Below are 14,020 nucleotides of genomic sequence, written 5' to 3'. Positions count from 1 at the left end.
CATGACTAGATAAGTAGATAAGTAGACCAGGCTCAGACATACAGATATTGATTTGTTTCTTGACCTGACTGTTGGCCTATCTCCTTGTTCAAGGTTATTTTAATTTTCGTAGTGGTACTTGATACAATGATCATAGTTTTAGATATTATATCAGGGAACTGCTAAATATGTTTGCAATGCGAACATAGTTTAAGCTCACAAATCTCTTCATGACTGTTTACTGAGTATCTTCCAGCTTGATTACTGGGTATCTGCCAGCAACTACCTCTTAATGGCTGAGTATCTTTCCGCTACTTCCGCTTGATTACTGAGTATCTTCCAGTTACTTACTTAACTTTGAATTTCGCTTATTTAATCTGTAGTAAAAATGTCTTATTAATGAGATGTTAATTAAATCAGTTTGTAGTCGCTTCAAAAGCTGCACTAGACAGCAGAAGCAGCAGCAGCAGCAGCAGCAGCAGCAGCAACAGCAAAAAAATAAAAGCTGTAAACAAATTTAAAGCATTGAAAAATTTGATGTTTGTCTTTGATGGGAGTAGCTGGCTTTTAAAGGCTTACGCAAAGCTTTATAAATTACAGAGATTAGCGCAGGGCTTTGCTGTTGACTGCTTATCAAATCGTTTGCAGTGTCAGCTTATTGTCTGACATCAATTGGTAGCAGCTCAATTAATAACTCGATTTGTGGCCAAATAAAATTATAGAAATAAAGTCAGCAAACATATAGAAAGAAATATATGCAAACAATGTAAATGTAACTCAATCAGAATGCAATAGATAAATTTTTATCAATATGTGCGGCAATCCATTAGTTTCTGGACATTTTCTGTGGCTTAAAGTGGGTGTCCGAGTGTGTATGAGTGTGGGGAAGTAAACTTCATATTGTCACAGTTCATTTTGTATTCATGCACTTTACAAATTGTATTGTTTCCGATGCAGACAATTGCCACATTTTCTTCTTGCCCACAGTTGGCTGCCGGCTATTGAGTGGACGACCCTTGTGCTTTACTATGTTGACCACAGCAGCCGCAGCAACATGTGCAGCAGTTGCAGTTTCTGTGCTCGATTGCCCTTAAATTTGATGCGCCGCATGCTGCAGCAGACGCACCAACTGCAACTACTCCAGCCTCCAAACTTTTATCCCTCCCAGTTGATGGATAAACTTATGTGAGTTATGAGTGGCAAACTATTTACTGCACTTTTCCCAAAGTTAACTTAATAATTGGCCATATGTGGAAGCTTCACAGTTTATCTATGATGTGTCTCCCTCTCGATATCTGTCTCTGGCCTTGTTCTGAGCGCTTTCCAAATTTGATGTGCAATTTCATATTCAGAAAATTATGCCAAGGCATTGAAAGGATATTTTGATAATATTTAAATTGCATGTGCATATAGTTACGGTCAGGCTGCTGAATATGAGAGAAAATTGCAAAATATTTATTTTAAAATTCAGACTATAACTGTACATTGTAAATCTATGTCTATTTAGGTAAATCTAACTAAATATGTTTATGATTTATTTATTAATTTTTTTTCAATTTTTAATATGAATATACATATAGGCTTAGGTTTAAAGTAATAATAATATATTATTTAAATATTATTTAATATTAAATATATAATTTTTTTTCAAATATATATTTCATATATATATTTTATCTTGAATATAGTCTTTTCATATATTTTATTTTAGTTTAAATTTTTTTCAATCTACTCTAAATTCCAATTATAATGCTTACAATCATTGAAAAAGTCACTCATAGTCATTCGGATATAATACACAACTTTTCGCGTTTGTAAATATGCATTCACTTGAATAACACAAATTCCACATTCAATTTTGTATTGAAACACGTTTAAAGCCTGTTCTTTTACATGAGAGAACAACAAAAAACGAAGCAGAACACGGAAGTTCCGGGAACAATGCATTGCCAATGCAAATATCGAAGACGAAACATGTGCTGCAGGGGGAGGGGCTTGGGTAGGGCAACAGTGACAATCATTACAACGACGATGAGCACAAACAACAACAGCAACAATTGTGTCTGACAGACGGAAGCGCAAACAGACACAACTGCAAACATACACTCTCATGTATGTGTGTGTGTGTATATATTCTATAAAATATGCGTGTGAGTGAGTCACTGTCTGAATGAATGTGTGTTATATTTACATACCGCAGCACGTGTTGCTGTATTTTCGTCACAAATTTATAAAAATAAAAAAAAAGGAAATCATGAAAGACAACAATTCGCACATGGAAAATAAAATACGCTTGCAAATAAATACATATTCAATGTATTTCTGTTAATATACTTCACAAATAAAATAGTTCGAAGTTGAATATAGTTTGTAAAATAAGAGAGAGAGAGAGAGAACGTGAGATATAAAGCGGAGAAGAGAGAGTAGGATAGAGAGCAAGAGATTTGCATTAAGTTTGATTTTATTGTGTTTAGAGTTTTTATTAAAAATGACATGTGAATTGAATTTTTAGAAATTTAAGTAATATAAACATTTTCTTAATAGAAGTTCCAAATGGCATTTATGAAAGAATTTAAAAAATTTTTTGGAGCATTTTTATTTTTACGGCTATGTAGATTTTATATTTTTATTATTATTTAAATTAATTTAAACGGAATTAAATAATATTTGACAAATTATTCCATATAAGATATAAATAATAATATTGTCAATATATAAATATTTGTCAATATAAAAATATTAAAAATAAAAAATAATTTTTAAAAAATCATTTACATAAATAAGATAAGAAAAAAATAAAAAAATTTATAAGAAAAATTGAATAAAAGTGATATAAAAAAATTTGCCTACAAGTTGAATTCTTTTTATTTTAAATACAACTTTTACACAACATTTTTATTAATTGCTTGTTTTTTAAAGACATTTATGTATTCATAATTTTATTTATAATCCACATTAATTTCATAATTTAGTAAACATAATAATAGAAAGCAAAATCAATCTCCACAAAAAGTGTTAAGCAAAATTTATAATTAATAATTGATTTTACATTTGCAATTACCTTGAATGCATACAACATACAACATGATATAATCAACATACCCGACAGCTAGTGTATAGAAAATGCAAATTCTACATACTTAATGTCAAATGTTTTGTTTGTATTTTAACGTACGTCAACGCCTCTTGTTTTAAAACGTGTTGATTTTAAATACAATTTAAGCTGCACAAAAAGGGGAAGGAAAAGCTGACGAAAATATAACAAATAATCAAAGGAGAAGAAGCGGCACGTGTTGAGCCGAATGCCAAGCTGACAATTGGCCAGCAAATGCAACCCAAATCAAACGGACTCCAGCAAGCTACAAAGTCAACTGAATCTTAGTCAGCATTTATTTTGCTTTTTCTGCTGCTGCTGTTGCTGCTTTAAGTTGTAAAATGGCGTTGGCTTCGGTTACAAAATGGACTCAACTTTGGCAGGAACGGAAAGGCAAGTGAGAGAGAGTGAGAGAGAGAGAGAGAGTGAGTGAGTGAATGTGTGGGAGAAGAACAACACACACAATTAGGTCAATATACTGTTAAATTGTTCGACAACAAATTAGCCTTGAGCTGCTGCTATAACAAGACAAAGTCTTGCCACAAAATAAAAAGATCGAGAAAGAAAAGAAATTCTTGAAAGCTAAAGTTTTTTTGTGAAAAAGTTGTTACATTCAGTGCTTTCTATTCACTGATTCCTAATTAGCATCCTGCGGCTGCAACATCAACTATGCACAGTCAAGTTACCATGGCATTGTGCCACATGACATTACGAACACACTCACACACACACACTCACACATAATGCCTCGCATAAGCAGCTTAACTACATGTTGTTCAGAGTGTTTTCTCTATATTCAGGACAGAGCTGCTTGTAACTGTCTTATTGGCATTGTTTTCGTAAATATACTATGGCTGTCTGCGCCAGCCGAAGAAGAGTTCAATTATGTAAATGCCTGATAAGTTCACATTACTCATACGCAGCGTTTGCCGGCTTACTATTTTGGCAAATTCAACTCGTTAGCTGCACTGCAGCGCATTGCCGATTGCAAATTGATTGCTTATCATGTTTCCTTGCAATTATTTGCAGGCAAATTGAGTAATTGACAGCAGTTAGTCTGGGTTTGACTACGTTTCAGCTGTCTCCAACTAAATTAATTTATATAATTTATATATTTCATATCCATTAAGAGTTTGTAAAAGATGCGCACTAAGTCCAAACACAAAATCCTGTTTATATCTGAATTTAATTTTCTATTCCTATTTCTATTCATAGTTTGCAGCCTACTGTTAAGCTATTAGTAAACTTGATTTCGAATTTGTATTTCAACCTGGCTTAGGTGCAGCTTAAGCTGCATGCAAATTAATGCGCACAGGCTTAGAAACCGTCAAAGCAACGCGCTTCCGGAAACCTTAATTAATGTATAGCGCTGAGTCGAACTTGAAGCTCAAATCAATAAGCTCATAAGCCTTAGACTTTGTTAATTATTGGCAATAAATTTGTACAATATCAACAATAATCAAATTTGTAGTTAGATTGGAAATTAAGAATTTAAATAACTTTACAATGGTTTGTATTTAAATAGGTATTTGCTAAGATGACTAAGTTCATAGAGAGAAACTCGTTTAAAGGCGTGAATTCAATAAGGATTATAAATTGTTGGGTTTGTTGCTAGGGCTGGGTCTACTGAGCTCTAAATGTTATGTTCATAAAAGCGGCAAACCTCTCAAAAGGCTCATAAGTTAGGAAGCTTCAAGTGTTTTCAGCGGATGCTTAAAAATCTATAGCCTGCAAGATCTCTAGCATTCTGCTCAAATAAAAGCGTAGCTAATGCTTATCTAAAATATTTTTTATTGTTTACTTTCCCCTTCCTTTCTCTATGTAGACCTCAGTTTTCTACATGCCTTGCGCACCGTCAGTCAGATCGTCAGTTTGCCTGGTGTAGCGAATTGAATTTGTTGTTTACAGACTCAACAACTTCCCTTTATAAGGCTGCCTCCGCATGTTATCTTGCACTAACCTTCAATGTGAAGCGCTTCGATGTGCCTTAATTTAATAGTGACATCTGTTTTGCTGCCTGAACAGATTCTAAAATGGATCATCTTTTTAGACTCTATTCCAAAAAATTTTTTTTTGCACTATTGCTCCTTTATGGTCTTTACTTTGACTTCATCACAAGCTGCTTGCTGTCAGCTTGGTGCTTTCTTCTAGCCCGCTTTCATGTTAAAAGAAAGTATGCTCTGCATCATCACTTCTATCTATCTTATGTAGGTACCAGGAGTAGAGGGCTCTCATCCAGCATAGCTCTCATTCGACCAATTTCTAGGCGACTATAGTCTACTGTGGTTGGTTTTTTGCTTTGTGCCCGATTCCATAGCTTCTAATGCAAGGAGCTCTTCCTAGCCTTCCTGTCACTATCAGCAACTCAAGACCTTGCATTAGTTAAAGCAATAATAAATCTGATTAAGCTTTACCACAAGTTGAAAGAAATCTGTCTTCGCTAATGCTTAATTAGTCTTGAGTTTCGGCGGTGTGTGTGTGTTTGTGTGTATATAATTGTGTTCGAGTCAAAGCAACCGCAAGGCCAACTCATGTCAAACTTTAGCCAAGCGCTGGCAATAAATCTACGTTAGAAATTTAAAAGTTTATTTATTTTTCACCTGCTGTGCAGCAAAGTGTCAGCAACAGTCAAGAAATAACAATGAGAGTTTGTTGTGCAAACACACACGGAGGCACACACATATAAATATTTTTTTTTATCAGCTCGCTCTCGACTTGTCGCTCGTATCAAGCTTCGTGCACTCAGCACTCAACTCTGACCTTGACATTGTACGAAAATGGCACTGGCTTATAAATAAGACTAATCATAAAAGTTTCAACACAGTTGACTTGGCTGAAGGAACGTGTAGAACGTGTAGAAAAGTACGTGGAAGTTTTAAACGAGATTATTTCAATCATAAATTAAAATTTGTAGCTTTATTATAGTCATGTATGCTTGAAGCAAATGTCATTTTGGCATAAATTAAAGTTTTGCAACAAAATGCCATTGTGGTCATAGAAGCTGTAAATTAAATGCTTATTCGAGCCAAAGAGCTGTGTGAATTGTGCACTGTTGTGTTTTAAATCATAACCCAAAGAAAGATAAACAACAAGGAACCGTTACACACACACACATATATACTGGGGTCCAATTATGCGGGCTAACAGCGCAAAAGTGCAGACCACAACAGAGACATCATTAGTATGCAGTTTGTTGTTTGCATTTACAACTTTATTCGTGGATGTGTGTGTGTGTGGGTGAGGGTGTGTCTGGATAAACTTTAGGCCACAAGTGACTAACGTGTTGACTACGAAAACGTTATTGTTGGCCAGGGCATAAAAAAGCATATACAAAATAAGCAAAATAAATCTAGTCGAAAGTATCCGACTATGAGATACCCGGCGTAAGCGCCTGAGCATTCAATCTGTCATTTTGTGAGTCTTTTGTGGTTAGCTAGCGATGCTTTAGAGTCAGCCATACTGCGTTCTGTCGTGTTCAGCCGTACTTAATGGCTTTCAGTGCTTATGGAAATAAATAATTAAATAGTTCAATTTAATATTGAACAAAAGTCTTTCACATACATTATATTACACCATCACTTAAATCTACTCGTTATTACGCACCTCAGGCATAATTTTATAGCCAATATACCTCTTAAGTATATTTAGTGCTTTTAGCATATAAAAGCAGTAAAATCCCCATAAAATCCAAGTAAAAACCTTAATTAATATAGAGAATCCGCCATTTGTTGCCGCCATAATCCGCAGTTAAAATCTGCCTATAAACACAGATATATGCATACATATATATATATATATATATATATTCCTATATATGTATGCCTGTGTCATGTATATGCATGTGCATAGCTTCGATGTACTTTCTTCACACTCATTCAGCTGTAAACTGCGCTCTTCGGGCATTCATGAATGCGCATTGCAAATTCAACGAGCGAGCTGCATAAAAGGCAGCGCTTCAATAAATTTCAAAAGCTGCTGTTTTTTTTTCATCATTCAATATGCGGGGAGTAGGTCAACAGTTCCATATTTTTTTGTTTTGTTTTCTTTTTATTTTTCATACATTATGCGTTTCGCAGTTAAGCTAAACCAATCAAATATGGCACACATATCTGCTATCGCATGCTAAGGTGGATCAAAAAATAACAATTTGCATATTTTATTTTTGGAGCATCAACAAATGTTTAATGTAAGTGAATATTTGCTGTTAATGGCATCAAATGCATACCAAATCAGCTGAACAAGAGCAGCAACTGGTAAGGAGATTCTGGTGTCGTCTCAACTTTTTGGCAGCAGTCAGCAAAACGTCTTAATTATATGTAAACATTGCGCACATTGTCTGCAAATGGCGGAGAAGTTTCTCTGCCAGTCCAAAGTTGTACAAAAACAAATGGCAATGAAGAGCCAATTCATTAGTCAAGCAAATGCTGAAATTTAAGAATATATAATTTATTTGAGAAAGCCAAAAATAAGTAGAGAAATTGGTTAATATTTAAAATAGACGTATACGTAATATATAGAAACTTACCTAAGAAGGTGTTTAGCTGCAGACATTGAGGCAGATATATGACGTTTAAGATGTAGAAATGTGCTTAACACTTGATATCAGTGTGTGTGTAGCAGAAAGTCTTCTTTGTGGGATACAACAGATTTCTCTATTCAGTTTTGGGACAAAAACAAAGGCTGCAATTAGAGAAATTTTAGAGAGTATCCTAAAACATGGCGTATACGTAATGTTTATTAAAATTAGAGTTTCAAAATATACGCTTTTTATATGGCTACATATACGCCATATAAAAAGCGTATATGTTCTCTAACTTAATAATAACAAGTGCCACAGCTGAATGTGTGACAAAATGGTTAAATATTAACACCAGGCGTATACGTAATATATCGAAACATACCTTAGTATCTGATTAGCTGCGTCGATTGCATAGCATATGCCGTAGGTATAAAGTTTATTACGATATGAAAATTTGCCTAAAACTTGATTTCATTGTTTGTGTAGTAGAAAGTCTCCTTTTCATAATAAAAATATATGAAAATAAAAAATAAATGCTGCAATAGAAAAATATTTGGCAAATTGAAAATAAACTGTTCTCAAAACATGGCGTATACGTAATGCTCATGAACTTACCAAAAGGTGTTCCATTATGTTTTTCGTGTGAATTTCTGATGAGTCAATTACAAATCTTCAAAGCACAGCACATTAGAGTCGGAACAATAAGGTGAATCAGTGTCAAGGTGCACAAACATGCCTAAATAGATAAAAATAATGCCAAACACAACAGCGAAAAGGCAAACATATTGTTTAGTCTGCCAATTTTTGCTCATTGCCTCATTTTCGTCCGGAAAGTACACTATTTATATTTAAAAAAAAATAAAATGAGGATGAAAGGATATAAAGTTATAACGTTACATGAGGAAAACTCTGAAACCTGGGAAGTGGTAAAATGGATACATGAGCAGGCGGAACACATGAATGGACTCAGCTTGTCGTCCTAATCAAGAATATATATATATTTTTTTCATGAGATCTGCCACGCCTCCGGCTGCCTTTTAAATACATTTTAACAAAACCATTATACCTTGATTTTCCACTTTCAATGGGTTCAGAGTACACAAAAAAGAAAACGAAAGTTATTTCAACTTACTGTCGAACGAGTTGCCTCTGTTAATAGCACTTGACATCGTAGGAATTACACTGTCCAAAATCGGCTTCAAGCACAAAATACACGCCGGCAACAATGCCGCCCAAAGCAATGAGCACTAAAGCCCAATAGAGCAGACGATACCAAATGTTCGTTTCCCCCAATCTTTTATCTTTGTTTTTGTCCTTCCGTTGGCTGTATCCGAACGAGTTGTCCATCAGAAATCTTCAGAAATTCTCCAATTGAGTTGATGTGTATACAATTATATTCATTTAAAACAATCTGTTCAAAATGGAAAAACATTGCCTGCTCGGCTCTGAATGGCTCGGCTCACAATAACTCGCTAGAACAATGAAATTTTATTGAAATTTGCGGCCATTAGTGGCGAAATGGCAGGCCAAGCGGAACCAGCGCCAATTTGGCCAACAACTTTATCGCAACTGTAGAAACTTTGGCTAATTATTTAAGTTAATTGGCCTTTTTGGCCGCAAAAGTCAAGACAAACAACACACAGCCACAACAATACAATACAACAAAAGCGAAACAGCATTATGTGGGCTGGCCCGAACGCAGTTGAGGCCGAAAATAGGTTAAATATTTGCACAAAAGGCCACAAATGTCTCGCAAATTTGTTAAAATTACTTACAAACAAAGTTATACAACATCTCTCTGAATTGGGGGGGGGGGGGGGGGGGGGGGGGGGGCCTTTGGATGGGGTCAACGGTCGCAGCGAGCAGCCTCATAAATTTTAGTGCCATCGCTTGGCCTTTTGTTTAGCTGCCAAACTGAATGTAAATGCGAGCTGCTTAAAGCACATTTGTGGCCATTATTTGCCATCGTAATTGGTTGCACTCGCTCTGCATATTTTAACAAATTCTTCAGATTTTCATCCGTCCGTCCAACTGTTTGGCTACACAAATTTTGTGAGGTGGCAAATGTTTGCACATCAACTTGTGGCCAATTAGATATGTTTGCGGTTATCCCGACGACTGAATGTCGGCCCACAAAAACTGCAGCTTCATCGCAGTTTATTACAAAAAAAAGGAAAAAAATAAAGTGAATTAGTAGAAAAAGATTTAAGTGGGGTCTAGAGATAAGATTTTTATACTCTTACTGTGAGCAGCTGAGCATAGAGCTTTATGGAAGCACATTAAATGCATATCACTTAGATTAATCTATCTGCTTAAATTTAGTTTTTATTAGCACTTCATTTAATCCATTTTCATTTCAATTAATGATTAATGCGTAGACAAGAATTTGTTATATGCCAAAGAGCTTAGGCTGAAGCAAAAGTAAATGCTTGAAGCTTTTGCTTTAAGCTAAGTTTTTATGCTACATGGAGGCTGTAATATAAATGTTAAGTATAATCTTAAATGAATTTTATTTTATTTAAATTTCTGAGATTTTTAGCTTCTCATTATTAAATTTTTGTTCTTGTGAGTTAAAGAAATAAAGCACAGAAAAGTAGTATTTCAAGTTTTAAGCAGAGCTTTTGATATATATATATATAGTTTATAGCAGCTTTAATATAGAAGGTAAATTAAATCATATTAAAGCTCTTCTTGCTAGAATTATACATAAAAGCTTTATATACAATCGGATTACTAGAAATGCATCATTAAATGTTCACACAAAAAAACTTTTTCAAGTATCACAACTTTTTATTAATCGCCATTCAAGCTGCATTAACTAAAGTTCACTCAGCAAAAAGCTGAAGATTCCTTCACTTTACCATAATTCCTAGCCAAATACTCAGTGGATACTCGGCAGGACCCTTAAAGTGCCGGGCAGTTGCTGTGCCAAAGTGCAGTAATATCCAATGCAGTTTGATTGCACCGCAATTTACATCATGTTCGAGCTCTTTTATTAATTATAACTAATTGCATTAATGAACAATGCCCGATGCAAGTAAATCATGCCATTTGCCGGCGTATCAATGGCGTAAAGCACGCGTCTATATGTAACAATGGCAAGGATGCGAGTAGGTCCTGAGGGGCGGAGCAGGGGGCGAATGCTTACTTGAATATTCTTTTGGAGAGCGCCTTGAGCTGTAGCTGTTTGATGTTAATGAAAGTTTCCGCTGTGCAAATAAAGCCAAAAGCATGGAAATCAGTAAAACAAATTGCAATCTGCTTTTTCTTCGCAATACGCTGCATGACGCAAGTCGCAGCAACGGCGTACGCAAGGACCTCAATCGATTGCCTGCTGCTGCTGCTGCTGCTGTTCTTCTGTTGTGTGCGGGCGTATGTATGTGGGTGTGTGTGTGTGTGTGCCCTGCTGTCCATGATATTGACTTGCTCATTATGGGCCCCGTTTGCCAGCTGCTTGTTGACTGTCGCCTTGACTGCCACTGCCACTGCCACATGCCTGCAGTTCAGTTCGCATCGCATCGGCACGATACGGTTTTGGCTAGCTTTTCATTTCGATTCATTTTCAATTTAGCAATGCCACAAAGCATGCTGCCACTTTTCAATTCCTATCGCAATACCAATGCCAATGCCATATCGCAGCATTTTGCAATCAGTGCTCATTTTACCATAAATTGATAATTTTCTAACGGATATACAATTTCCGTCTCGACCGCCTTTTATACCATAGAACATGCTGTCCCCCCCCCCTCCCCATGCCCCATCTCCAGCTCCATCTTCATTTCACTCATCGCTGTCATTGACCCGCCACAGGCGAAGCGCATTAAATTCTAAAGCCGCAATAAAGCTAGTCAAATTATTCAACTTAAATATGGCATTAATAAGTGAAAAATAATAAAAACTATAAAAGTTCAGTATAAGCAGAGTGCTAAACGCGAGATACCCTGTAGAAGTTGTTGCTCTAAATGTTTTTCACTTAGTTTTGCTTTGAGATTCTTATATGATTTTTGGTATATAAAAAGTGCGCTAAATGTTAGCTCTAAAATTTCAATATTTACATGAGAGTATAGTAAGAAGTGGATGACGTTTAGCATATGTTTTAATTAATTAACTTAATTAACAAAAAAATCATTGATATATCGTTGATCATATCGCGTGACTATCTTCTATCTATAAACATATGTATGTAATTGTATTTTCTGTAAGTTAAATAGTTATTTTTTCTATCCCTTTTCACAGGCTCCATTAGCCATGCTTGTAGGGTATTAAAAATGCAAAGTCTTTTGATAGAGTCGGGCAAAAAGTTTCAGCTGACGGAAGGCGGAAGACGAAAGGCGAAAGGCGAACACAATACACGCACCGTTCAGACAGTTAACAAACTCGACAGCCTCTCAACTGGTAAGCAACTAGCCAACAATGTGACTATCCAACTATCCGACTATGCGAATGTTTATTTTCAGTGCACTTTTTGCTCGATGCCTTATTACCCAGGCTGGTGGCTGGTGACTGGTGGCTGGTGGCTGGTGGCTGGTGGCTGTTAGCTGGTTTGGCCTGCAGCTTCATTTCGTCTACTTTGGCCTGGCTTATTTTGTGTCTCCATGGCCCTTGCATCATCGTCCGTTGTTATGCTGGCAAGTTTTGCCTGCAGCTTGACGCAAATTGTCAACCAACTTTGCAACAATAATCGCCTTGCCATAGCCTCAGTCTCAGTCTCAGTCTCAGTCTCACTCTGTGTCTCAGTTCGTGTCTCAGAAACGCTTGGCTGCCTGAAAAGTGAAATAACGGCTTGGGAGTAGATAAAAACCAGAAAACAATAAGGCTTTTGGGTTTCGTACACTCTGTGCTCTTTGCATTCGAATGCAATGTGACTTTTAGCAGCGTTTACACAGAGCTCAAGCCAAGATATATATATATATATATATAGATGCGGGTGCACTTGCATTGCCTTAAGAGCCAACTCCCCCAATTCTATGGCAAAGGTCCTTTGGCAAAGCAATTGTGAATTTTTGGTCTCTCTTTAGATGCAAGTCGTGATTACTTTAGCTTTTTGTATAAGCTGGCTTATTTGGAACCGTTTTTTTCTCTCTCCACTCTAGCTTTTGTGATCAAAGAACGTCAAGGACTGCTCTGGCCCAGTAATAAATGCTTCTGATTTTGAAGCACAGATTTAGTATGTAGTTCATATAAGTATTATGGGAATTATGCTGGCATTTTTTATGCAACTCAATGCCAGAGCTGGCTGCCTGGCTGGCTGGCTGGCGGAAAGTGCACGGCACACAATTAAGGTATTAGCTAAGGTTCCAAGAAAAGCTTTTTATAGCTCAACAAATGGAATATGAAACAGCAAATCCTTGTGCTTTGCTGCTTTGCAACAAGATGATGTCTTTAGTGTTTTGTTGTTACTTTTAACTCGATTCCAGCATCAACAAATCTCTCAAAAATAAATAGAAATCATAGAAAAATATTTAGTAAATTCATATAAATTATATAATAACTCTTTAACACTCTATTAGTTCATTAAAGTATTTATAATTAATGAATTACAAAAATAATAACTCTGCGCTTGATGCAATTGACACTTTGAAATTGATGGCGCCATGAAACAAAATTTAATTATTTTATTTAAATATATTTTAGATGAAATATATTTCAACAGAATTTGGTTGTTGGTCGTGGCATTTATAATATATAATGATAATTGGGCCAATTGCTGTAACATGTTGAAACTTTGTGCTTTGTGCTGTCAAAACAGCGAAAGTCCTGCGACAGGATATCCACTTAAGTACTTAAGCACGTGTTTGTGTGTGCGTGGGTGGGCGTGTGGACGTGTGTGTGTGTGCGTTCTGTTTGACTAGTGTGCGTAGCATATGTAAATTTTTGGCTAATTAAAATTAGCATATTCCCTTTAGCATGGTGCTGGATGTGGGCACACACGCTGTCAGCAGGACTAAAGCCGAAAAAAAGCGCTCGCGTCGCCAGCTGATTAAAAGAAAATGCTAACAACCGTTTGCTCTTTGCCTGTGGCTCTGCGTGCTGTGTGTGTGTGAGGGTGTGTGTGACAGCCATATTAGAATCGTAAAATTTTATAGTTATTTTTTTATTCTGTATTTTAGCTCTCACGTCTTTTATCTGCTTAAGCTGCTATGCTGAGCAGCTGTGCGCCTGTATTATGTCTTTTAATTAAATTGTTGTCTGCCTTTCTTTTTATGGGCCGTGTGTGTTAAAGTATATTTAATGTAAATTTCATTACAGGTTTACCCTTTTTGTCCGTCTCTGAGGAATTTGTAATACACATTTAAGTGGTCTTAAAGCGTATGCGCATCGATTACAAAGCCGACTTCAATTATCATAATTATTTGTTTGACGCATTTACATGCATATTAATTGCGCATACGCCCCGTTGCGTCGATTGCATATATCAAATGATGTAA

General features: G+C 36.0%; 1 long non-coding RNA gene across 1 annotated transcript; it reads right to left on the bottom strand.

The window, feature by feature from the left end:
- Positions 1–7,170: 7,170 nt before the first annotated feature.
- On the bottom strand, positions 7,171–8,424 carry LOC111604854. The gene is made up of 4 exons (XR_003944329.1): positions 8,208–8,424; positions 7,975–8,128; positions 7,599–7,753; positions 7,171–7,497 (listed from the first exon to the last, which is right to left on the bottom strand). It is a non-coding gene; the product is annotated as an uncharacterized LOC111604854 (long non-coding RNA).
- Positions 8,425–14,020: the final 5,596 nt, after the last annotated feature.

This window comes from Drosophila hydei, unplaced genomic scaffold (genome assembly GCF_003285905.1).
Source record: "Drosophila hydei strain 15085-1641.00,03,60 unplaced genomic scaffold, DhydRS2 tig00008122-arrow-pilon, whole genome shotgun sequence".
Taxonomy (NCBI): Eukaryota; Metazoa; Arthropoda; class Insecta; order Diptera; family Drosophilidae; genus Drosophila; species Drosophila hydei.
The sequence above is the reverse complement of the archived record's forward strand: the minus strand, read 5'-3'. Positions and strand labels throughout refer to the sequence as shown.